The sequence below is a fragment of the Alligator mississippiensis genome, chromosome 1 (assembly GCF_030867095.1).
Source record: "Alligator mississippiensis isolate rAllMis1 chromosome 1, rAllMis1, whole genome shotgun sequence".
Classification (NCBI taxonomy): Eukaryota; Metazoa; Chordata; order Crocodylia; family Alligatoridae; genus Alligator; species Alligator mississippiensis.
The window spans coordinates 51,989,076-52,013,909 of NC_081824.1; the positions used below are offsets into that span (position 1 = coordinate 51,989,076).

The 24,834-nt window shown below is 43.0% G+C and overlaps 1 long non-coding RNA gene across 6 annotated transcripts in view; it reads left to right on the forward strand.

Annotated features, from left to right (window-relative positions):
• The first annotated feature begins 1,617 nt into the window (after positions 1 to 1,617).
• Positions 1,618 to 24,834, forward strand: part of LOC109285533 (hypothetical protein) — a 246,556-nt gene continuing 223,339 nt past the window's right edge. For 4 of the 6 annotated variants that reach the window (XR_009463387.1, XR_009463392.1, XR_009463393.1 and 1 more), the window contains exons 1-2: positions 1,618 to 1,741; positions 10,570 to 10,679. This is a non-coding gene — a long non-coding RNA (hypothetical protein). Of the gene's footprint in view, positions 1,742 to 6,954; positions 7,044 to 7,948; positions 8,007 to 10,569; positions 10,680 to 24,834 lie in introns of those variants that run through there. The other 2 variants (XR_009463390.1, XR_009463391.1) reach the window with 2 other exon arrangements.

Below are 24,834 nucleotides of genomic sequence, written 5' to 3' on the forward strand. Positions count from 1 at the left end.
GTACTCTGTCCAAGTTTGCAGATGATACAAAACTGGGGAGAAGTGGACACACTGGAGGGCAGGGAAAAACTACAGGCAGACCTGGACAGGTTGGACAAATGGGCAGAAAACAATAGAATGCGATTTAACAAGGAGAAATGCAAAGTTCTGCACCTAGAGAGGAAAAATGTCCAGCACACCTACTGCCTAGGAAATGACCTGCTGGGTGGCACGGAAGTAGAAAGGGATCTCAGAGTCCTAGTGGACTCCAAGATGAACATGAGTCGTCAGTGTGATGAAGTCATCAGCAAAGCTAACTGCACTTTATCATGCATCAGCAGATGCATGACAAACAGAACCAAGGAAGTGATACTTCCCCTCTATCGGGCGCTGGTCAGACCGCAGTTCGAATATTGTGTGCACTTTTGGGTGCCACACTTTAAGAGGGATGTGGATAACCTGGAGAGGGTCCAGAGAAGGGCCACTTGTATGGTTAAGGGCTTACAGGCCAAGCCCTATGAGGAGAGACTAGGGCACCTGGACCTCTTCAGCCTCCGCAAGAGAAGGTTGAGAGGCGACCTTGTGGCTGCCTATAAATTCATCATGGGGGTGTAGAAGGGAATTGGTGAGGCTCTACTCACCAAGGCACCCCTGGGAGTTACAAGAAACAATGGCCACAAGCTAGCAGAGAGCAGATTGAGGTTGGACATTAGGAAGAACTTCTTCACAGTTCGAGTGGCCAAGGTCTGGAATGGGCTCCCAAGGGGAGGTAGTACTCTCCCCTACCCTGGGGGTCTTCAAGAGGAGTTTAGATAGGCATCTGGCTGGAGTCATCTGAACCCAGCACACTTTCCTGCCTATGCAGGGGGTCAGACTCGATGATCTATTGCGGTCCCTTCCGACCCTAACATCTATGAATCTAGGAACCCCTTTGAGCTTCAAGCTCTTTCTCGGCCAGTATTATTTAGCAGGTTTTGATACATGCAAAGAAACAAAGTATCCACATGACACCCACAGTAAATAGTATTCAATTTTGTTTCACATTAAAGAAGATCCAATTCAATTAAACAGTATGGTGGAAAGACACTGCCAAGGGGTGAGTCTGGAATTTTAAGATGGAAATGAAGTGCTTGATTCAATACAGTGTTATAAGTGACTTATTTGGATATTTTATTTTCTGTTATCATTTTTTGTTACTTACAATGATTTGTTTCTCCTTGCATTGTGAGCTCTCCATAGAAGTTAACCATTAACTATGCTACATACAACTTCAGTGAAGATACATTACTTAGATTTGGAAAATATTATCAATTATTCTCAGAGTACTGAATAACTTAGATCAATAATCAGCCCATAACATTTTCTTTCAATTGTTCCCTGCCAATTCTTTTCTTTTGTAGTGGACCACTTGTACTGTAACATTGTTTCAGTAGTTATTCTTAATAAAATCACTCTCAAACACTAGCAGCTTGAATTATTTTTGTTCACACTAAGAGCCATACTCTCTGCATTCTTATAGCTGTTAGCTATTAAATTAGCTGAACATAGTTTAACTACAGTTTTCATAGTCAATTATTAATGAATATTTCATTCTGTCTACTGTATTACTTTGCCAAATGGAACTGCTGTGAAGTTAATTACTCTGCAGTTTTTTTAAGGCGAAAATGAAAGAGATTGCTTTTGCAGCAAAATTTGCCTGCAGGATCTGTTGTGTCATTACAGGATAATACCAACAGCATACTTTGGTGAGCAAGCAAAGCAGGTCAGAGTCTTTTCTTATTGTTTAGATGACTGATAAAACATTCACAAAGCTGACTTCTGGTGGGGTGGAAACCCACAGCTTTGTAATTCAGGCTGGATTTAATTACGTTCTTGGTAGACTTTCATATTCTTTGAAGTGCTGGGTATTTTTTCATGTTTGTATTTTGACTCTGAGATTCAACCATTCAGCTAAAAATGGGACAGGCTTTTCTGTTCTCTGTAGCCTGTCAGAGACTACACAGTATGTGGTCAGCAGCTTATTATGAAATATTTAATCAGTACGTGGCATTATTTTAGATATCTCATTGTGAGCTTAAAGCTGGGTCTAATTCTACTTAACAGTAAACCATTTTTGTTGCCATTACATGACAACAATTCCTGACATGACAAAGGTTTTGTTTTAAATTGGAAGATAATGAACTTGCCATTTGTGTGATGGCCAGAACCAAAGAAATTAATAAGCAAGAAATATGTGCTTCTTGGAGGCATTTGGAATTTTTGTCTAATATAAAACTTTTAAGTTTGTAACCCACAAATGTAACTTGCCTGTCATAAGTTTAACCAAAATGATAAAACTAACTGTTTGTGGAACTGACTGAACCTCACACACAAAGCTATAGCTGTAAGATTAGCTGACCTAACTGTTTTTGCTCAGAGTTTAGCCTTGATGATAAAACCTGGATTCAACTGCCTGGCATACCCAGCGCATTCCAGGAAAACATGTCTCAAGAAAGCATAGTCAGAGAAATCTAAAGGGTTTGGATTTAGGCGAAGTAATGTTAATTTCAAACCTGAAGATGCTGCATTGTAATTTGCTTATTGGATAAACCCGAGTCTGGGTAGTAACCTTTTATAATAATTTTTAACATCTTTTAATCCCATAGGGTAACAGCTATAGGGCAAGACTGTGAGTGGCTCTAAAGACAACAGATTAGCATAAGACTAGGTACAAAAAACGCATGCGTCAGGGAATCAGCAGGAAGGAGGGAACAGACTGTAATAGCTGTTCCAAGCCCAGACCCCGAACTCCTGGTGTGAGTGAGGATTGGATCCTGATCAAGGGATCTTCCCTGGTAATCCCTCTGGCAGCATCGTTCAGGGATGCCTGACTTCACTGGAATCACTTGGCGCGCACCTGGCATTGAGGGACTATTGATAAGTTGCCAACCCATGTCTGTCTGTTTGTTGTTTTAAACAGCCCAGTGGCTGATACCTTCACAGTGCCCAGTTCGCCTGCAACAGATTAATCTATCTATCTGTTGTTATTATCTGTTATTATTTACTATTGGCTTTTTGATACTGCATTATCTGCTTATTGCATTTATCTTTCTGTTAACTGTCGTGTGTGTGTAAGCTATAATAAATTTGCCATTGCTTCACTCCCAACCTTACCTCCTGGATCCCAAACCAAACAGCCCAGTGGCTGATACAGTTGCAGCACCCAGTCAGCCTGCAACTAAATTGATACACTCACAGTGCCCTGCTGGACTGTGACACATTTGCCTTTAGAATGGTATTATGGGACCATGGCCTCCCTTTCTCTGCATGATGAATGGAAAGAGATTAGGGCAGAGCAATAGGGGACTTTGGGTGTGTCTACACATTACTGTATGGCAACGTTGCTACGGTGCCATTCTTCCTTTTGGAAATACTAAAGCATGGCTCAGTATGGGTGGTTACTGTACCGTGTGCACAGTACATGGTTAAATTTTGCAGCTACATCAGTGTAGCAGTGTGCTATACCCGGGGAGTGCACCAATAGGGTGATGTAGCTGGTAGACGCACATGATCACTACATCACTGTAGCACACTGTATGTCACCGTAGCATGTCTCTACATTGCCGTAGGGTGACATGTAGTCTACATAGACAAATCCTTTGTTATTGAACCCTGATGCCAAAGGCATACTGGTGAGGACACTATGACTGCTTAGCTCCATAACCAGTAGGGCTGTGCAGAGCTTTGGGTGCTGATTCAATTTGGAGGAGATTTGGCAGCTGAATCTCTGAATCTGAACTGAATCAGCAGACCCATTAATCTCCCCAAATTGAATTGGAAGCTTCCAGTTCAATTTGGAGAGATTCAGAGAGAATCGACAATTCTGACTTAAACACAGTTTTATATGTTTTTTTCTACATACCTCAAGGTACCAGGTGGCTCATGAATGCTGAGATGGTGGGGTGGATGGAGCGTCCCACAGGAGTGAGGGGGGGGGTGGTCCCCAGCGCGCTCAACAGTGGATCTGAAAGTAGACCAGAAGCACTTCTGGGTCCACTGTGAAGTGTGCGAGGAACTCCTCCCTACCCCCTGGCTTGGCAACTGATGTAGCACCTGGGGTCCTCCTGCAGCTAATTGCTGAGCTATGGGGGTGCAGGGTCCCCTGTGCACTCAGTGGTGGACCTGGAAGTGGACTGGAAGTACTTCTGGTTCACTTCAGGGTCTGCTGCTAAGCACACAGGGGGCTCCTCCTAACTCCTGTGGGACACTGCATCTGCCTCATCATTTCAGTATTCACGAGCCATGCCTGGTGCCTTGAGGTATGTAGAAAAAACATATAAAGTTGTGTCTATGGCCGAATCGCTGATTCTCCCAATCGGAACTGAATCTTCAGATTCGGATTCGGCCAAATTGAATTGGGACAGTGATCCAAATCAGCAAATCGAATCACTGTCTTCTGAATCAGGCCGAATCTGAATTGAATACGGCCTGCTTCACACACCCCTAATAACCAGAAGACTGTGGTCACTTGAAATAAGTAAACCAAACTGTTGGTGCAAGAGGAGAGGGAATGGTAGTGCCATATTTGTACTTGTCTCATTCTTGGTTAGGCGAGGGGCTTGACTAAGGGATAGCATCAGTTATAAAACAGACTCATACAGAGGGGGTCATATTTTTTGTGGGGGAGCAAGGGGAGTGGCAGTATTCTTACAAAACTGTACTCACACAGTAACCACAGTGAGGCTGTGTGTGTGCCTTCAATGCTCAAAGGTCTATGTTCTAAGTTAGGGCAGGTACAGTATGTATCATTTCTGGGATTTTGGTTTGTATAAACACTCTGGCAGTTGTAGACATACCCAGTATGGCCAGGGGCTGTGGTAGATTTCTTGGACTCAGCTTCTTTAGCATTGTTCAAACGCCATATGTTGCATTTGAAGGAAATGTTGCTTGGATTAAGTTATCCAGATCTGTGATATTCCCTCTCATCTATTATACAAGGGATGAAATAGTTCATATGCTTGACATTTAAATTACGATTGAGTTCAACCAATCAGTGGATGGTACATGACTCTCAGAGCTATTTTTTCAGGCCCTCTGCAGCTTCATCTCTACTTTAGTTGTAGTCAGATTCCAGTTGTAGAGGTTTTCATAACAGCTAGACTTGTTTTTATCAACAAAAGCTACGATTTTGTGAAACAAGACTGTAGCTTCAGAGGTGTTGCTATGGGATAGGGTTGTCTTAAATCTTAAATACTTGCTTGGCTTAAACTGCTGGAATTTTTCAGTAGTCAGATTTTTGTTTTTTCTCTGCCATGGTCACCCCCAGTGTTGTCAGGGTGGCAAAAAGGGGCAGCACTTCCTTGAACCATGATGTAACCCTTGCTGTCCAGTTCTAGCATATTCACTCTATAATGACTTCCGCACACACAAATGAATGCTGAGATCTATACATGACTAAAATTGGTAACGAAAATATATATTTGTGAAATAAACAGGTCATTATGAATTATTTGTTCAACCCCATTTGTTGCTGTGTGAGAAGTTTGTTTTTTCCCCCAGATCTATGCAAGTGTTTTGGATTTTTCCCCCTAGGGAAAATGAAAAGAAAAACAATGTTTGCTATAAATTTGTTTCTGGCCATATATTCATTTCAAACTTCTGCTAGCGTACTTCTTTCTGTTTGGGTTGTGAAGCAGTACAGTCCCTGATGAATACAGCTACCCAGGCAGCAGGCCTTAGATGTAGTTATAAGGGCAAGATTGCACTTTTGCTGGTATGTCTTATTCTTTTTGGGGCAACTAGGATAAACTATATCAGCAAATGCTCAGTTTTGCTAGTACATTTACCATCCACACTAGGAATACTTTGCCTTTTTAAATATACTACTACAGATCTACTGGGAAAGCCCTCTTAACATAGGCATAGCTTATGAATCTTTGGTTAACTATTGGAAAAGGAGTTAAAAATGGTTGTAAGTTGTTACTGAATGTGCACATAGTGAATAAACTATATAATTTATTAGTTAGTAAAATCTATTCAAATGTTTTTTCTCTATCAGTTGTTGCAGAAAAACCATCTGTTAGTCACTGAACTCTTGTTCTCTCTGCTGAGGTAGAAAACCAGGAGTTGAATCAGAAGGGGCTTTTTTCCTTTGTCTCCGTACCAGAACTGCTCCTTCATTTTATCTGTGAGCTAGAAGCATATTTCCCTTCCATCAATGACATTCATAGACCTTTCAGTTTCACCTCTGCCCTCCTTATTTAGAAAAATGGAGGGGACTTTTTTCTTTTCAACTTTCCCACTTATGGCTCCTCTTGCTCTTTCATTACTTCTGTCAGTGATCCACCCAGTTCAAGTCCCTGAGAGTGTTAATACAAAAGGTGGTGGGGAGCAAACACCAGCATATATTGCTCGCAACAGCTTTATTCAGAATGGAGACAGCTTTGGGCAAGCTCCCTCACAGACACACAGCCCATGAACATGGGGAGCAGCCCTGAAAAACACTTCTTTCCAATATTTATGCACCATGGTTCATACATATTCACATTAACATTTATTCCACCCTCATCCCACCTTTGGTTCCACCCATTTCTCCTCCTATCTCAAGCTCCACCTCTGTTTACTGTTTGCTTCCTTAGCATGGCATTGCCTATGCATTTCATTCATTTACATGCCTCTCTGCTAAGAGCGTATGCATAAGACTTTGACCCCTATCTTCTTTTGGTCACTTTGCAGTTTCTCGCTGGTTCTTGCTGGTTTTCTTGCTGACTTCCCCATCTCCAAGGCTGTATCTTTGCTTTTGTCTCCTGACACTAGTTGCTTAACACATCATGCACTTTGCATCCTATCCTTTTGTTAAGAATCTGCTTACTTAAGCATTAGCTAGGTTAGTTGCTTTTAATATATACCCAGCCTTGTGACTAACAGCTTTTGCTGAGGTTACCTTTTAATACATCATCCAGCCTTGTGACCAGTAGCTTTTTGCTCAGATGCAGGAAAAATCCTTCATTCAGCTGCACACTCAGTTTGCCCCAAATTCCATATCATTACCCCATCATCCAAAATCCATATCGTTACCCTAACAGGTAGGTCCTCTTCCTCACTGCTCTTTTGGTGACCAAGTCTTAAGGGTAATAGCTGCAATATTGATTTTCAGGGTGGCATAGAATTATATTTATGCATCTAAGTGCACCTAGATGCCCAAGAGGATGAATAGAATCTACACTTAAGAGTCTTGCTGCTTTTCTGCTGTGCTCTTCACACTGAATTCAGAGAGCACTACTTACCCTTCCACTTCTCCTTGACCCTGTGAGTGCAAAGGGAATTCTTTCTTCAATTCTGTCTCTACCCTGTTGGATTTGTGAGCCTGGTTTTCTTTGTTGTAATGTTATTTGCTTAAGCTTTTCTGGAATGGCAGTGGTCCCATGCTACATGTGTTTGGAGCTTGCTGTAGGCTTGTCTTAGTGGTAGAGAGAAAGAATGCCCTCAGCAGTAATATATGTCAAGCCAGTTGCAAAGCTGGTGTTGGGATGAGCTATGTAGGTAAATACCAGGGACACCTCCTGTTTTGTGATGGTTACTATCCGTCTGGCATGCATCCTCCTCATCTGAAATAGCTCATACCCTTTGCCATTACACATGTGCTGTTGTGAACAGCAGCAGCAGCAATGGCTAGAGTGAAGAGAAGCCACTTCTAAGCAACTGCAGCATGGCCATCCTATTTCCCAACTCCTGGTCCATCCCAGTCCACATTTGACACCCCATTCAGGGCAAGAAATAATTGCTTTAGTGACTCAGGCGAGGATGCATTAGGAAGCCATCATCCAGGGGTGCATGATGAAGCACAATGGGCAGGTGCTGCCAGGTGGGCCAGCCTTCTCGGAAGGTGCTTTGCAGTAGGAGAATGAGGACAGTGCTGGATTTGGGTGCCTTATTTGGCAACACTGGCAGGCACTTCCTTCCACTCAGGAGTCATATCCCTGAACCTTCTCTTCACAGTTGATGCCAAAGCTCTACTTTCAAAATGTCAGCCTTTCTCCTTGTCTAAGGTAAGGGTCCTAATCACTAAACTATGCAGTCATACTCCTTATTGTACTCTCTGTCCCCATGCAAAATGCAGCCAATCCAACAGGAGTTAGAGAGTCCCTGGGCTACTTTATAATTGCCTGCTGCTTAGAGCGCTTTTCAGGCAGATGGGAGATTTAGTTGTAAAACACACTCAAACCCAGGAGGGAATTGAGCCTATATCCTGCCTGACTATTCTAACCACTGAATTATTAGATACATGAAGAGAGCAGCCACTCTTCCTCCTCTGTCAATGTTTTGAAGGAAAGCCACAGCTACACTGTTTTGAGAAACTTGGCAGATCAATCCCCTTCAGGTGAAGAAATGTCAATCTCAATGGTACTTAGGCATGAGAAAGACACCAATCTTTTCATCTGTGTCAAGATGGAGGTGCTTCTGTGCATGTCTATAAACAGAACTTTCAGTGACTTGGGAACTGTCATGTAAAAAAGTGAGGCATTTTAAGGACTTTGGAAACTTCTGGAGTTTAGTGGTAACTGAACTACAATTTTGAAGATCTAAATATTGGACTGGGATACAAAAATTCTGCTTAAATTCTAGTTTAAACACCAAAGGCTGTGCATAAATTAATCTGATTATGTATTCATTTTCAAAGAGAAAAAGAGGAGACTAGAGTGCAAAGCTTTTGAGGGGGTAGCCAATGACATGTAAAAATAATTATATCAAGATTTAAGTTTCTATATCCATATCTGCTTTTAGCATTGGAAGCACACAATACACTTGAAAGCCTCTTCACTGTGTAGGTAGAGGGGTAGGGTGGAAATTCATGAACAGAATCTCAATATAAAAACAAGCTGATGTGGAATCACATTATCTTGACAATCATTCAACTTCCCAATCCACTACAAGGCAGCATTTGGCTTTTTAAAACAACCCAGAAACAGGACATGTTTTGGAAAATACTCAGGGAATCCTTGATAATCTGCTTCTGTGTACCCTTTGGTGAGATGGTGAGGAATGGCACAGAGCATCCTTCATGCCCATTGATTCAGTTAATTCTGGTACCCAACAAAATTGTTGGAGTTTTCCCAGTGAAGACACATTTACATGTGCAATTTGTAGTTGCATGTAGTATGAAAGTGAAATGTTTCATTTCTTTTCTTCTACATGAAATTCCTTTCTGTGAATGACATGGAAATATAAATAACTACTTTAGCTTAAGAAATCATGGTCAGAGTTTATTTGTGCTCTCTTTGTGGCTACCAATGGCCTTGAGACCATAGATGTCTGGGTGCAACTGGCTGGATTAAGTTGTACTAATTTCTGTTGGACAATGACGTAAGAACAAGGGAAATGCCATCCATCCTATAATCCTCTTTGTATCCATTTTATGCATAATTTGTCAGGAATGGAAAATGAAGCCTAAGATGTGCAAAAGATAAGAGTATGTCAGAATTTATCATCAGGATTTAAATCCACTCCATCAATGTAACTCTCAATCATGAGGCATGCATCCCTGTCAGTTCTAAGCCAGAAAGTGTAAGTAGTTAAAAAAAAAAAAAAGTGCCAGCTCAATCAACTCCTCAGTCTAAACTTTGAATAGCCAGCAGACCGACTCCCAATGATTTCAGACAATTGCGTGGCTCATACTGGGGAAGAATATTAGATAAATGTTTCCGATTGTACACTTCATTATAACTTTTCAGTGCATCTTTAACTTCTTGGTGCTAGCATTCACTATGCACATTTGATTGCAGGAAGGAGCCTTGTACTGATAAATCCTGTTTCCTGGTGTAAAGATGTTAAATATAATTAGAACCTATTCATGGGAGCCAACAAAACAAATCTGTTTCCAGATGTTGGAACTTTCACATCATTGCTGGTAAACTTTTTTAAAAAAAGGCAGAAGAGTTTCTTACATCTTTCAAAGTAGTTTTTTATCAGCCTTTGACTACTAAACCTCAGTTCTGTCTGAGTAATCTTTGCTTAATCACATCTAACTTTTATGGCTCCCTCCTGAATTCCAAAAAGATGAGCAGTTAGGCAAGGAGAAATGGAAAAAAATGAGTTTAGAACGTATGATAGTTCTGTACCCCTCAACCCTGTGTTCTAATTACAAAACAGATGAGCTAGAGAAATATTGTGGCATTAAAGAAATGGAAACAGGATTTAAAAAATATTAATGAAGATATGAAAACTTATTTTAAAATGTAGGTTCTATAAGCTGTCAATCCCCACATAGTGACAGGTTTGGTGTAATGCTCTATTTTAGGTTTTATGTATATGAATTTGCATGAGTATGGGCACTGTTAGGTACATTGCCTTAGAGTTCTCCTTCTATATGGTAGATGACTTGAATAATAAGGGAAGGTCACCAACCATTCTCTTAAATTTGGAAAGCAATCCCAATTGTCTCCATTCTACCCTACTGTCTATAAGGCCAGGAGTTTAGGTTTCCCATGTTTACTTCAGGCATTGTATCTCTGTGGCAAGTGGCCATCCTTGCGTGGGTGCCATTTTTTTGTCTTGTAGGAACCAGAGTAAATGATATAAATGTCTATAACTTTCTCCTTCTTTGCACTTCAGCTGAACTTTTTGGAGAAGCACATTTCAGGACTTTGTGGGAAGAATTACATGGGGTTAAACCTCAGGCCTAAAGCATCCAGGGCTACACCAGGAAGATATGATGGAATAAGGTAGGGTAGCACCATAGCTACTCTTCAGTAGCTCCTTATTGTGGACAAAAAGAAGTCTTCATTTTGTGAGCTATTTTAGAATATTTATTACATAATGCAAAAGTTGCTATTAACCTTATTTTGTGATAACTATTCTCTTCCGTCAATGGCTATTACTGACATTTTCCAGTTAGCTTCAACAAGAGGGAATCTCACCTTTCCAAAGAAACAAACAATTAATATGTAATGTGTATGAATTTTTCAGCATTTAAGAATGGCAGCATTCTCTTTCCTTTCTAAATTGTCTGCTGACAAAAGTTGGAGGATGCTCATAGGCAGAAATGTGTCAGTTCCTTGGCTTTGAGTGATAAAAATCCAAAGTGGTACAGGCCTTGGGATCGCACCCATTCCTGGATTTCTCTAGACTTATTTAGCTATAAAGTACTTCCTTTTTCATCTATATCTAGTTAAATCTGGTAAGATTTATGAAACCTCACCTCAATGAGCACTGCCTCTATTTTCTAACTGAGACAGAAGCCCAATTTAAAAAACTTAGATCCAGGTCCTACAGATTATTTAGTGTTCTGACACTTATTAGGTACCTTACACCCACTAAAATCATGATACATGTGTGCCTGTCTGCGTTGCTCAAATCACGAGCAAGACAAGGAGGATAAGGCAAGGTGCTGTGTTTATTGATTACATTACTTAGACATAGAGGTTTGGACACATGATTCATACACGCACAAATCATCATAAACATCATTACACACAGGCATACACATACAAAACAACCATTCCATCCACACATATACCAGATATAGCTACCAGCAATAGTTGCTCGATATCAGCCGAGGGTGGCCAACCTGGGCTTATTGAGTAGATGATGATGATTTGAAGATAGCAGATTTGAAAATAACAGCTGGAGCGGGGTGAACAGATGCATCTGTGCTCCAATGAAACATCAGTAGAGAAAGAGACTCACCCAACCTGGCATTTTCAAAGTGTTTTTTTATGTGGATTGGCATCCTTTGTTTCAGTGCTTTGGTGTTTTTCCATACCCAGCTTCTGGTTTTGCACTTGTTTTTCTTTTGTCTTCAGCTTATCTTAGCCTTGGAGTGTTCTTGCTGCCCATCTGGCAGGATGGGTACATTCCTTCTCCTCATTATTTTCTTTGTGCCCTATGCCTCAAAGGGATTCTTCAGCCATCCATTAATTAGTTTACTGACTGGTAACTTGCATTTGATGCCTTGTTGCTTACATAAACAGTTAAATCATCTTCTCCTGCCTCTATGCCATTCTCTCACCAGTCACCCTTTTACATACACTCATACATAAAGGCTATGCAGAGTTCATTCACTTATGTCAAGTAGAAGGGTGCTTACAAAACAAAATGCAGTTTTCAGGTTGCTTACAGGACAAGACTAACATGGTTATATTTCACTATTATTACACTCTATGTTAACATCAGCTACATTAGTTCAGTTGATGCTGCATGTGCAGATATTCAGGTGGTTTAAAACAGGCCAAAAATGGCATGTTCAATCTAAGTTCACCTGAGCAGGTGCACTAACTCAGATCAGGAATGAGTTAACTTGATCCAGCAAATACCTGCACATGTTTGGAGTGCAGTCCCAGGGCTGGGCAAGCCTAGCCATACTTATCAGTTCTGGGACTGCACTCTTCCTATCACCTCTACCTTGACTGACCTAATTTTTGATACCTGATACCTCCACCCCCAGATGGACAACCCCTCTCCCCAATCCTGGGAACCACCCTTGACCTGCCAACCTCCCCACCCCACCCATGGGGCCCTCACCATGAGTTACTTGCATCAGCTTCCCTGTGTGGCTCCTGGCATCAGCAGATGTGGACACAATGCTCCCAGTCTATGATCATGCAGTTTAAGGCAAGGTATGCACCCTAAATAACAGCATCTGGGACATAGCTAATAGCTAAATATAATAGCCAGTGATTTTCAATGGAAGCCATCCCCAGTAAATGTATTTGGAACCAAAGGACTGCACATTTGATAGATAGGAATGGGGGGTGGCTGAAAATGTCACTATACCCTCACATCATTAAAGGATTAAATTACATCCTTTTTAGGCTGGGAGCACTAGGTAGTTTGATTATCAGCCCTTTTCCCCAGCTCTCACATTTGAAGTAAGGTCTGTTCCCCTGTTATGTAGGTGCCTGGAGGTAAATCTTCGTTCCCACCATAGCACCCATGCAATTTAGAACAGGATGTGATGCATATCTATAAGGAAAATGAGGAACAGTTCACTATACCAATGAGATGGTTTAAGGCTTAGTTTGTTCATACAGCCAAGCACTAGAAGGATATAGGTACACTGTCACCCTAAAAAATAGCAATATGAAATTACTCCCTAAAGCAATCACTGTTTTTTTTTTAAATTTTTTTAACTTCTGCAAAACATTGGAAGAACAGGAGGAAAAACCCGTCTGCAGAATAAAATTGTAGCAATAAATCTATTGAAGTTACCTAAGTTATTTTGAAGCTAATTATGACTGTGTGCAAAGCAAATGAAGTGAGAACTGAATTAATGAAGACCAGCTACCTCCCACAAGCTAATGAGGCATGCTTTATACCAATAGCTCTTCAAATTGAAAAATTAAACCACTGCAGCAAAAAAAAATAAACCCCAAAAAAACAAAAAAAAAAAAGAGGAAAAAAATGCATGCTGGAATTTTGTTAAGAACAGCACAGAAGAGAGAAGAATCTGACTCTGTAGGATTTCTGCTACCTTGCTATTTAATACCTCTGCAAGGGAGATGTATTTTTTCTCTGATGTTCATTTCTAAGAATCTGGAAACCCTTCATTTTTCCCCCTCCCTTGCTTGTCACTTTTCGTGCCACTGGGCTGAAGGAAACAACAGAACCATGCTGCTATTGGCTTGTTTTTCTAGTCTTCCTTGGAGTATTTTCCCATAGAAAATAGGGCCAGGTATGCATGGCATATTTTCAGCTCTCAGGTGCTGTGCTTTATTTTGTGCACTCAGACATTCAGTTGAGTTTGCAGCTGTTAATTCTGTCCCTCCCAGCATGACAAGTCTGGCTCTCTGTCATCTACTCCTCATGTTCTCACTTGCTTTATTTTTTTCCTTTTTGTAACATTTTTATTTTCATTTTCTCTGTCACCTTCACCCTTTTACTTTCACAAACCAAATCATTTCTTCACAATAGCTAAAATCGGTTCCTTTCTTTATCCCTGTGTGGATTCAGCCATGTTTTTTCTCTAGCATAACAGGACTGTTTTCTTCTTACTGAGGAGGATAAAAAATTAAATGTTGCTTGCTTTGGGGAAATATCTGTTCTGTTTATTAGGAATATATAAATCTGTACATTGAGGAGATGCAATTTCATTCAATCTGTTTAACTGAAAGAGGTATTTTTCCATAACATTTTATTAGCATTGCAAAATGTAATTTGAAAAGCAATACAAATGTGACATAATTTCACTTTGGCATTGACAGCGTAAATTTGGAACAGCCCCTGGAAACATAAAGTGTCGATAAGGAAGCGTGCAATAATTAGGAGTGTGCAAAGCTTCTTTTGCCAATTCTATTCAGAGAAGATTTGGCCCCGTTTGGAGGCCGAATCACTGAATGTGAATAGAATCGGGAGACCAAAAAACCCTTCTGAATTGATTCAGAACCTCTGAATCAATTCAGAAAACATTCAGAAAAAGATCTGGAGATTTGGAGATTCGGAAGGCAGTCTTTCAGAGGAACAGAAACTGAGAAGAGGGAAGGGGGGGGGGTGGAGACTGACATCTGTAGCTGGCCAGTGACTGATCTTTCCCTGAGTCCCCTTCCAATCACAGTGCTCTGGGGGAGGGATGTAGAAGCAGCATATAAGCCTCTGTCTGCAGTCTTTCTTTCCCTTTTGTGAACTGTTTCTGCCTGAGCAGCAGCCTCTGAAAGGTACTGCTGGACTGGCTTGGCATCCTAGTCAGTCTCCTGCTAGTCTGTCTTCTGGGAAAGGTTTGAATACAGCTTACTAATTACCCCTGCCTAGAATCCCTCTACCTATCCCTGTTCAATTAATTTCTTTCAACTTTATTCTTCCCCCCAAAACCTCTTATTTGTTTCTGTTATTCCCCCCCACACACTTTTTAAAAAGAAAGCTGTGTTTTCCCTGGCAGTGATCCATCACTGTGCAGGAAAGCACATACATTACACACACACACATATGCAGTAAATAGAGAAGAAGAAGAGTTATTAATAGTATTAATTACACATACATACAGTAAACAGAGAAGAAGAGCTATTACAGTTGCGTGTACACACACTTTCCAGCACAGTAAAGATTAATATGATGTATGCTGGAAAGGCAGGTGTCAGGTCTTCTGGCAGGGGAGGGAGAGGGACTAGAGGGGGTAAGGAGGGAGCTGCAAGTTCCTTCCCCACCCCCAACATAGACACATCCTCTTTCCTGGAAGTGATGAGTCTTCTGCTGCCAGTGGGAGCAAGGAGGTGGGAGCAGTACCTTTCCCTGCACCTGCACCACCTCCCTTATCACCAGAAATAGCCACCAGCACCAGCATGACAATATCCTCTGTCCCAATTTCATATGCCAGCAAAAGCCTCCCAGTGCCAGAGGAGGAGCTGGATCTGGAAGCAGGGGACCTGAGCACCCTAGCAAAAGAAATCCTGGGGAACAAAGGGGAATCTGAGTTTGTGCTCCACACCTCTCAAAGTTCCCCTAGAGCCAGGTCTCCTTCTCCAGAAAGCACCTCAGAGGAGGTTGAGGTTGAGATTGTGGAGGCAAGTGGCTCAGCTGAGGCAGCTCCTCCTATTATTGTGTCTCTGTCTGCTGGGGGGGGGGGGGGGGAGAGATCAGGCAGGATCCCCACCCTCAACCCAAAAGCAGGGGGGTAGTGTAGTGTGGGACCATTTTGAGGTGGCAGATAATACCAAGTATGCTATCTGCCAGCAGTGCTGAAGGCAGATCAGCCAGGGCAAGGAGGTGAACCACTTCACCACCACGGCGATGCTGCTGCATCTCAGGAGACAGCACCTCCTTGCCCTTGCTTCTCCTCAGCCTGGTACCAGTGGGAGCATGCCCAAAGGAAAGTCCCCCTCTCACTCAAATCCCCCATCCCCATGAAGCAGAGGAAGGCTACCCTGGACCAGTGGGGGGAAGGCCTCGGACAAAGCAGGGCGAGTTCTGAAGGTGAGCGAGGTCACCCAGAGCGTTGGGGAGATGCTTGCTCTGGATGGTCAGCCCTTCTCCTTAGTTGAGAGGCCAGGCTTCAGGCAGCTCATGGCCCCATCCTACCAAGTGCCCACATGCACCATCTTTAGCAGGACAATGGTGCCCTTCCTGTATGAAGCATGCAGAGAGTATGCCTTCATAAATTCCCTTTGAAGATCAGGACTGAGAGATTGGAGACAGAGGTAGTTTTCTTGTAAGAAATGTGCCCCCACAGGTAGTTGGGTATTCTTGTCTTTGATAGATCCTGGTGTGCAGTTTGTGTGGGTACTGGAGATATGTTGGCAGGTTTTGCATTTCTTGTCATGGCATGGTCTGGATCCATTCAGTGTGTTTTGGGCTGTAGGAAGTTGGCTTCTGGTGATGAGGTTAGCGAGGTTCAGTGCTTATTTGAATTTACAAACCACTTTTCACAGATGGGCCTATGAACTTCACTTCGTCAACCTGCTAGATACAGAAACTCATGGACTCAATATAGACATTGGATTTATGATACACTACAACCTGTTTGATATCTGACTCCCCAGGTAGCAGGTACCTCTCCACTTTTACCTGCTACATCCCCTGTCCACCCGCACCCCATCCCTCCCAGCCTCTCTCTCACTCTCTGATGCCCCAATTTACATTTTCACTGACTGGCTTTCTTGCCTGCATTGCATGCCAGCCTCTGACTTCTTTACTATTCCTTCCATCCAGGAAGAGCGCACACACGCCAACTAGATGCTTTCTCAGCCTGACGAAGGGTTTTTAAACCTGAAAGCCTGCAAAGAAGATTTTCTCCAACTATTCCATTGGTCTAGTAAAAGATATTAGATTGACCCTAAGAACCTTATCCAGGCTATGTTCTTAGAGCAACACAGCTACAACCTATACCCCTTAACACACATAAGTGACATGAGTTTTGCTTTCATCAGTTTGAGGTACATTTTCACAGAAACCCCTGCACCACTCTGCCTGAAACCTGGCAGGCCTCCCTCATGCCCCCATGAGAGACAGTGTATGTGGCAGGACAGGGTGACCATTTAATGCCCTGCTTTCAGAGCTGGAGGCAGTAGTTTAGTTTCTCACCAGCCAGCAGGGGAAGAACATCTCTCTGCTGAGTTCCCGTGCCAGGAAAAACTTGGAGGTATAAGGGCTGGGGTTATAAGGAGTGGAGGAGGCCCACATCATCCTGAGCATGACCTAAAACTCCACTCCACCAGGGTAGGGAGTCCTGGGTGGGACTGCTAGTGGTGTGGCAGCCCCAGGAAATGCCAGGACCATTCGTGAACCTCTCTGGTGAAAGGTGGGTAGGAGCAGAAGGCACCATAACCTTCAGCCACTGCACAGTCCTAGCTGGGGAAAGCCCAGACCTGTAAGATCTTTGAGAGGCCTGAGGCTTACTGTTTCCAGTGGAGTTGTGAGGGTGGGAACACGGGCTACCATCTCTGCAGTTTTCACCCCACTGTGCCTTAACACACACACAAAGTCATACGTGTCACGAGCTTTGCTTTCAACAGTTTGAGGTGCAGTTTCTCAGAAACCCCTGCACCTATCTCCTTGAAACTTGGCAGGCTTCAGAAGGGGCCCTCAGAAGGGGTTATCAACCCTGCTGTTTTCATCCAAATATGCCAAAAAAATCATGAAGTTGTAGGTATTTCAGTGATTCCCCATTATAGTCTATGGCTGATTCACCAAATCTCTCCAAATCAGCTCTGAATCTTCTGAAGCTGATTTGGCTGAATCGATTTGGGACAGTGATCCGAATCTCTGAGTTGAATCACTGTCCTCTGAATCAGCTGAATTCAAATCTGAATCTAAATCAAATGCTTCCCTATTCGCATAGGCCTAGCAATAATATTTTGATAACACGATGCTTAGAAATATGCTTGAACTGCCAAAATCCCTTTGTTTGTACAGATGTGGTCCATGCTTTCGGCTTGTTTAGGAAAGCTGTTCTTAACAGCAATTTTATTTCATTTCAATTTATCAATGACACAAACTACTGATTAAAAAAGTGTTAGGACATTGACTATTTTATTGCATTTACATGAAAACCACTGGAAATTTGAAAACAGTTAATGGCCAATATCAGGGTACTGCCTTGCTGATTTCTGCTTTTTGGACAGAAGGGTAGATATCATTTTGAAATGCTTGCCCCTTAATCAAGATATAGCTGTGTCTTACAGGGACTTATAGTTATTCCCATCACAGAGAGATGGTTGTTGAGTCAATACTTCTATGCCTAAACCTAGAATGTAGCTTAGGGTTAATTCTAGAATATAAGACGTGCTATACTTGCTCACATCGACGATTCACCAAGGCCAGTATCTTGTCTCTGCTAGTGGCAAGTATTGTAAGCTTTAGAGGGTGAGTATATGTACATGTCATACCTGGTATAATCCTGACAGGAGATTGGTTTTGGGATGTCAAAGGATACATTCCTAACTATTCTGTTCTGTTTAGTTCTCAATAGAGCTCTGTCACGGCGGGGCCCTCGCGGAGGGCCGTGATCTCCTTAAGGCCCTCTCACCGCACTACTCTGGCCCGAGGGCACCCTCCATTCTTGCCCACCAAGTCTTGATCGAATATGTAATAGGGAGGCTGCCTTGTGTTTTCTCGGGCCTGTCAGCTCCTGGACCCCTCGTGGGTCTCCCCGTACAATGGGCGCTACCCAAGCGCCCTAGCCTTATGGGCTATGCGTGGCTCCTACCAGCCCCTAATACCACGCCCCAAGCCTCGCAGATGTAATGGACGTTGTCCGGTCTGTCTCTCTAATGTGGCCCACCCTGGGCTCCCTCTCTCATGCCCAGCCTCTTGCTGGGACTCTCGTCTGGCCCACTCTGGGCCTCCCCTGCCAGCGTGGTTCTGCTCCGGGACTCTCTAGCGGGCCTCTGGTCCTATGGGCCAACCGCACGGATACCCTCCCTGACTCTGGCTCACTGCGCTGCTACTCCCTGTCTTCTCAGGGGCAACCGCAGCGCCCTGCCTTGGTCTGAGGGGTATTGCCGCACTAGCCTGCGGCTGGGCTCGCTATGCCCGTGTGCCCACACTGGGCTACTCAGCAAAGCATAATGACGTTCCCCCTCTCTGGGGCTCGCCGCGCCCACACTGGGCTACTCAGCAAAGCATAATGACGTTCCCCCCTGTCTGGGGCTCGCCGCGCCCACACTGGGCTACTCAATACTGTACAAGGGCGTTCCCCCCTCTCTGGGGCTCGCCGTGCCCGCATTGGGCTACTCAGTAATACCGCCCCTTTCCTGGGGCCGGGGGCTATGTTCCCCCACACGCAATCCGGGGTCTCGGTCCCCGTCCGCAACCTATGGGTTGTGCCCGCGACCCACTGGCCGCGCTCCTCGCTGCCAGCTGCCCACGCACTGGCGTGCAAGTAATTGAGGCCTCCTCCAACCCCTACAGCCTTGCCCAAGCCTCCGGGTGTAATAACACAAACACAAAACAAAACCACAAGCCCCTAGGCTGTAACACAAATGCAAGACGCACGGCCATAACTCATCATCATAGCTCAAGCCTCCAGGGCTATCATGAGCCGTACTTGCAACTTAGGCTCCTTCCTATATCTCGGCCGAGGGAGCTCCTGCCTCTCCAGCTGCTGGCAGAGAACTGCCAGCCTGGCCTCAGCCCTGAGCTTTATAAGGGCCAGGCCCTGCCCCCTACAGGCAGCTGGCTCCGCTTGGTTGCTCCGGCAACCTGCAGCTGCGCTCATTACCTGAGCCAGCCTCAGCTGGGCTCGTCATGTCAGGCCAGGGCGCGCTCACTTGCTCCCTGGCAGTTTCTCCACTATAGGAGCAGGGGCACCAAGGTGCCCTGCGACAAGCTCCTCTCCATTAATTTGTCTAATCCTTTTTTTAACCTCCCCCTACAATTTCTATGGCAATGAGCTCCACAACCGATCTTGCTTTGGGTAAAAAAAGTACTTCCTCTTGTTTGTTTGAAACCTGTCCTCTGTCACTTTCTTTGGGTGCTCCTTAGCTCGTGTATTCAGGGCGTTGGTTCTCTGTTCAGTTTTATGGTGCTATGTTCTGGCTTCTGGTGTGTACAATCCTCATTCTATAGTTTCTCCCTTGCATTGGAGCAGTGGTGTAATAAGCAGGATTTGCACCTGCAGGGGAGTGGAGAGGAGGAGGGGGAGTGCAGTTCCCAGAGCAGGGAGGTTGCGCAGTTCTGAGAGCAATGTCTGCATATTGGTGCTGCTGCAAGACCACTGCTGTGGGGCTGCTCTTTCCGCCAGGGTGCGGACTCCAAGGTGGTGGGGGAAAATTTTGGCACCCCTCCTAAGCTCTGTGCATGGGGCCAATGCCTCTCTGACCTACCCCTAGTTATGCTACTACATTAGAACATTCACATAGATTGCTCCAAAACCTTCTGTATCTGCCACTTGGTCTCTTGCGTTAATTTCTGATGTTCTTTCACTTACTGATTATATGAACAGCCACATATGTGATAGAAGCATCTGACTCTAGCTTGTTTCAGGCAAAGCAAATTTCTTGCAGGGTCTGATTGTTGCCTTTACTGGCTTCAGTGGGTAAGCAACACCAGGATGGGCCTGTGGGCCACCGCAGGATGGAACTGTCTTTGCCATTTTTAAGTTGATGGATATATCAACTCATTAATGTGAGTGGTGGCTGAGCTTCCAGTAACATCTAGGGCACATGCCTGTGAACTCTGTGCAGGAAGTATGTGGATATTTAATTGCAAATATGGTTCTATACATCCCTATGATTTATTCTTTCAGATGCTGTTCTGTGGATGATCTCTGCTTTTACGTTTGCCTTGAAGATATAGTATTAACACATACACATTTATTAGACTACTTGTAGGAATCCATGCTTCTCAGGGATGTTTATCTAAAGAAGCTATTAAACATCAGCAGTTCCATTTTATGGAATGATTATCTTCTGTGGTTGTAATGAGGTTCAAAATAAGAAGATCTTAAAATAGGAAATGCATGAATTTAAAATCTAAAGATGGGGATGGTTCAGATAAAAAACTTCCACTCCACCTAGAGCTTTCACACAGAATGGTAGACAGGACTGAATTAGATCTGAAACACATCTGTTATTTTTTATCTCATCTATTATTCCCACTATTGACCTTCTGTATCTAACATCACCAATTCTTTTGTTTTTTGTGGCCTAATCTAAAATGTAGGACTCTGAAAATTACACAGAGAGTCTCGGTAGTATCACTTAGAGCTTTAATTTCCAGAGTTTTGGGTGCTCTGGATAAGCACATAAGGTTGGATAGCTAACATAAAATGTACCAAGCCTTTAGTAGCATTTTGTTACCAAATAACACTAATTTTTTAACGGACCACAGGTCTTTTAGTGGTCCATGAGGCTATTAGAAACTTGGGATCTTGGGGAAAAATGAGCTGCTGGAAGGTATGATTGATCTTCATTTCAGCAACCTCTCAGTAGGCTGGATTGGTGGATTTGATTTATTTTCCATTATTTTTAATTTTTAGAATTTATTAATCTTTGATTTTTATTTGCTACAATTTAGGCACTTAAAAATGGAGGAATGAGACACTGATGTAGGGCATGTTGCTTAGAATTTCTTATTTACTTTTCTGGAAATAACTTAAAGACAAAAATAATTAGACACCTGTACTATCTGTCACAACCCAAAGTTGTGATTTTTGTTTTGTGTGTGCTTTGGCACCACTGAATTATTTCCCGCCAAATTGCAGCTTCTTTGCACGGTGGAGTTTTCCGCTGCAGAGGAGAACCCCGGGTGCAAAAGAAGTTTCCGCTGTTTTGTAGCTTTCTTTGCAGTGTGCATTTCTTCTTCGCAGCACAGAAATGCTCATTGCAAGGAGTTCCCACCATTCGTATTCAAATTCATGCCCCACTATTGGATAGTTCTAAATTATTCCTACGTGGCGGCTAGCGATTGGCTTGCTAGCCATATAAAAAGCTTGAGTGGTTTCTGCCCAAGTTGGAGGACTCCATGAACACTAGGAGGAGGAGACTTCACGCTGTGTGAAGATCTCTAAGCGCTGCGGATCCTTACGGACCCAACGCATTTCTTAAAAGGCAACAGGGGCCTGACCAGCCTCTGGCCTCTCCCCGTCACCGAGCACAATCCCGACGTATCCTTCTTCCCTGCGCGCAAAAAGGATCCACGGAGCCTAATAACCTTCATGTGAGTGAATTCAGAGCTCTTTACCATTACGTACTTTCTCCGGTTGGTCCGACGGGCTCGTGGTTTAGAGCCTCCAACCGGATGGGCTAGAAGAGTGTTCACGGGGAGGAACTCTAGTCCGCCTCTCTTCTTTTTTATCTGCAACTTTAACTCAAGCAAGTTTTCCTGCCTGCACCACGACCATCTTTGGTGTAAGTAAACAATCTTTAAATCAACCACTACGCGTCCGTGACTAATTCTAGCTCGCCCCCGGTCTTCTCCGGCCCCGCGTGGCCGGGCTGCTGGCCACAGCCCGCGTGCGCAAAGACGGGCCCGGCTCGCCCCCGGCCCGCACACTATCCAGGTGTATTTGTTTTTTTATTCTTCTGGAAAGATTTTATGCCCTCAAAGAATTTGAGTCCATTAGGGATCTCACTGTACAGATTGAATTGATCAGCTAAGAGGTGTGAAAATGGCTGTACTGTTTCCAGAAACTTGTGAAAGATGTATGCTTGTAATTGAATTATGTCACTGCATGGTCCATGATTACATTATTTGTGCTGAATTCATGCATGACACTACTTACAATACTCTACACAACCCACATTTATTTTGCCTTTGAATTCACTCCCCTGTCAAGCTATTGTGACATCTGTTGTTAAGAAAAGAGTAGATCTGTTGCCCTTCCTAACAACAATTTTCTCCTGGTGTTGACTTTGATTCTGACATAGATCTATATTAGTTATAATGAAATAGAGTATGTTCCTTTCCTTTCATGTTTAAGTTGGTTCAACCTGTCAGCTTGAGTGATTTCTCCATTGCTAACCCTAGTTTAGTGGAAAGCCTTTGGCCTTATCTGTAGTACTGAGACAATCAGTGTTAGATTAAGACTACCTGATTGGAAAAAAAAAGGAATGGCCATACACAAATTACTTTGAAAATAATTAAGGGAAAGCAGTATGTGTCTTCATTGCAGGGATGGTTCCAACTGTGCACTTTCATACAAAATCCATAAGACTGATATAGTATAGTCCCACGGTTGGAACTTCAAAATAAATTAGAAAGCCAACATGCTACTTTCAGATACATGACTTCTTATAAGGAGGAACAAAACAATGATATTTAGTTGTCAGTAGAGAACAGTTTTCAAATAACATCTGAATAATGAATGTACTTTCATACTGTATGAATAATTTTCTTAGTTTTGCTTCCCAAAATAGTGTAATTTTTCAAATAGTGTAATATATGGATCAAATAGTGATTTCATATTGTTTAATATATAGGTCTGTGAAAATGTATGTGATTGTATTATTGTTATTATATAAAAAAATATTTTCCTGAATTCTTCCCCCAGGTGAAAAATAATGTGGATATACAGTATTCGAGCAATGGAGACAGGTCAAGTCTGATCCAATAGATCTAGTCAGTTATGTACGTCATCCTCCCACCTGTTTTAAACTTCCTTTATCTGAATACTACAGCTTTCACACTGGGATTTCAGCCAGCAGTGTAGCTTCATCAGCACAAACTGTCTACTTGGAATGTGGACTTGATTTCTACTTTTTAAAAACTGTTTTTGATCTTCTAACTGGTTGAGAGAGCTGGCCTTTTTCTATGAAGGAGGAAGAATTCCTTTTTGTGTTGTTCAGTATTCACTCCTAGTCAAGAAATCTGACAGAGAGCTTCAGTGTCTGAGTTCTGACTGATCAGCATTGTGTTATATAAGCCTCTGCACAACACAGCTGAGTCCTACTGTATTTGTCCAGAGCCTCAAAATATACAGTTCTCTATATCTCCTTTCTGTTTCTAATGACTCTACACTTCAAATATTGGCAGAAGTATAGAAAAAATATTGGGAGGAAGGCTCATTAAAAATGTTTTTCAGCTTATTAGGATCCTCCCTGTCCTCTGAGTTAATGTCCATTTGGAGGTTTGTCAAGTAGTGGCTTAAAGTTTGAAACTCCCTCTAAGTCTGATTTTTTGGGACTGGCTTACCCAGAATATCATGTCACAGCTCTACTCTTCTTTATGGTAGGCAGGCCATATACCTGGATAGTAGGGAATCCTAGGAACTCTATTCTAGAAGTATCAGCCAGAGAAGGAGGAAAATGAGGGAAAGGCAGTACTAGAAGGCCCTTATCTGTACTCTGTCATTCATATACTCATGGACAAGTCGGGCTGGAATGGACCTCAGGAGGTCATCTAGTCCAACCCCTACTCAAGGCAGGATCATCCCTACCTAAACCATCATATACAAGTGTCCATCTAGCCTATTCCTAAGAAAACTTCATGAACAACCCACTTGTGCAGCTACCACATACAGTGCCTGAAAACATTAAAAATGTCTTAACTTGCCAGAAGTAAATGAGGAGGGAGATGAGGGTATTGTTGAAGTCCCAGCACTGAAGGACAGTAAGTCATGCTGTGTCCAAATACCACAAGTATCCCAAAAGCAAGAACAGGGGAAGAAGCTCAGTAGTCTGAGGTGAATATTAAAGTCTGAGGTAAAAAATCTTTTACTAATGCTGCTCCTTTGGCATTCATTCTTTCATAGGGAACATGAGGAACTGTCCCATTTTTTTTCGTCCTTCCAGCCTCTATTTTTGCATGGGGTGAGGGGGACAAATTTACCCAAGTTTGTCAGCTCTGTCTTGCCCATCAGCTGACCTCTCTAATTCCAATGTTGGTCAAGAGAAGAGCAATTCAAAGAAAACTGCCTCCATTCACAGAGACTTAGAATGTTCTTGTAGCTATGATGGCCCAAGAAGTGTGTGATAAGCAAGGGTTTTTTTTAGTAATATTGTTTATAGAGCC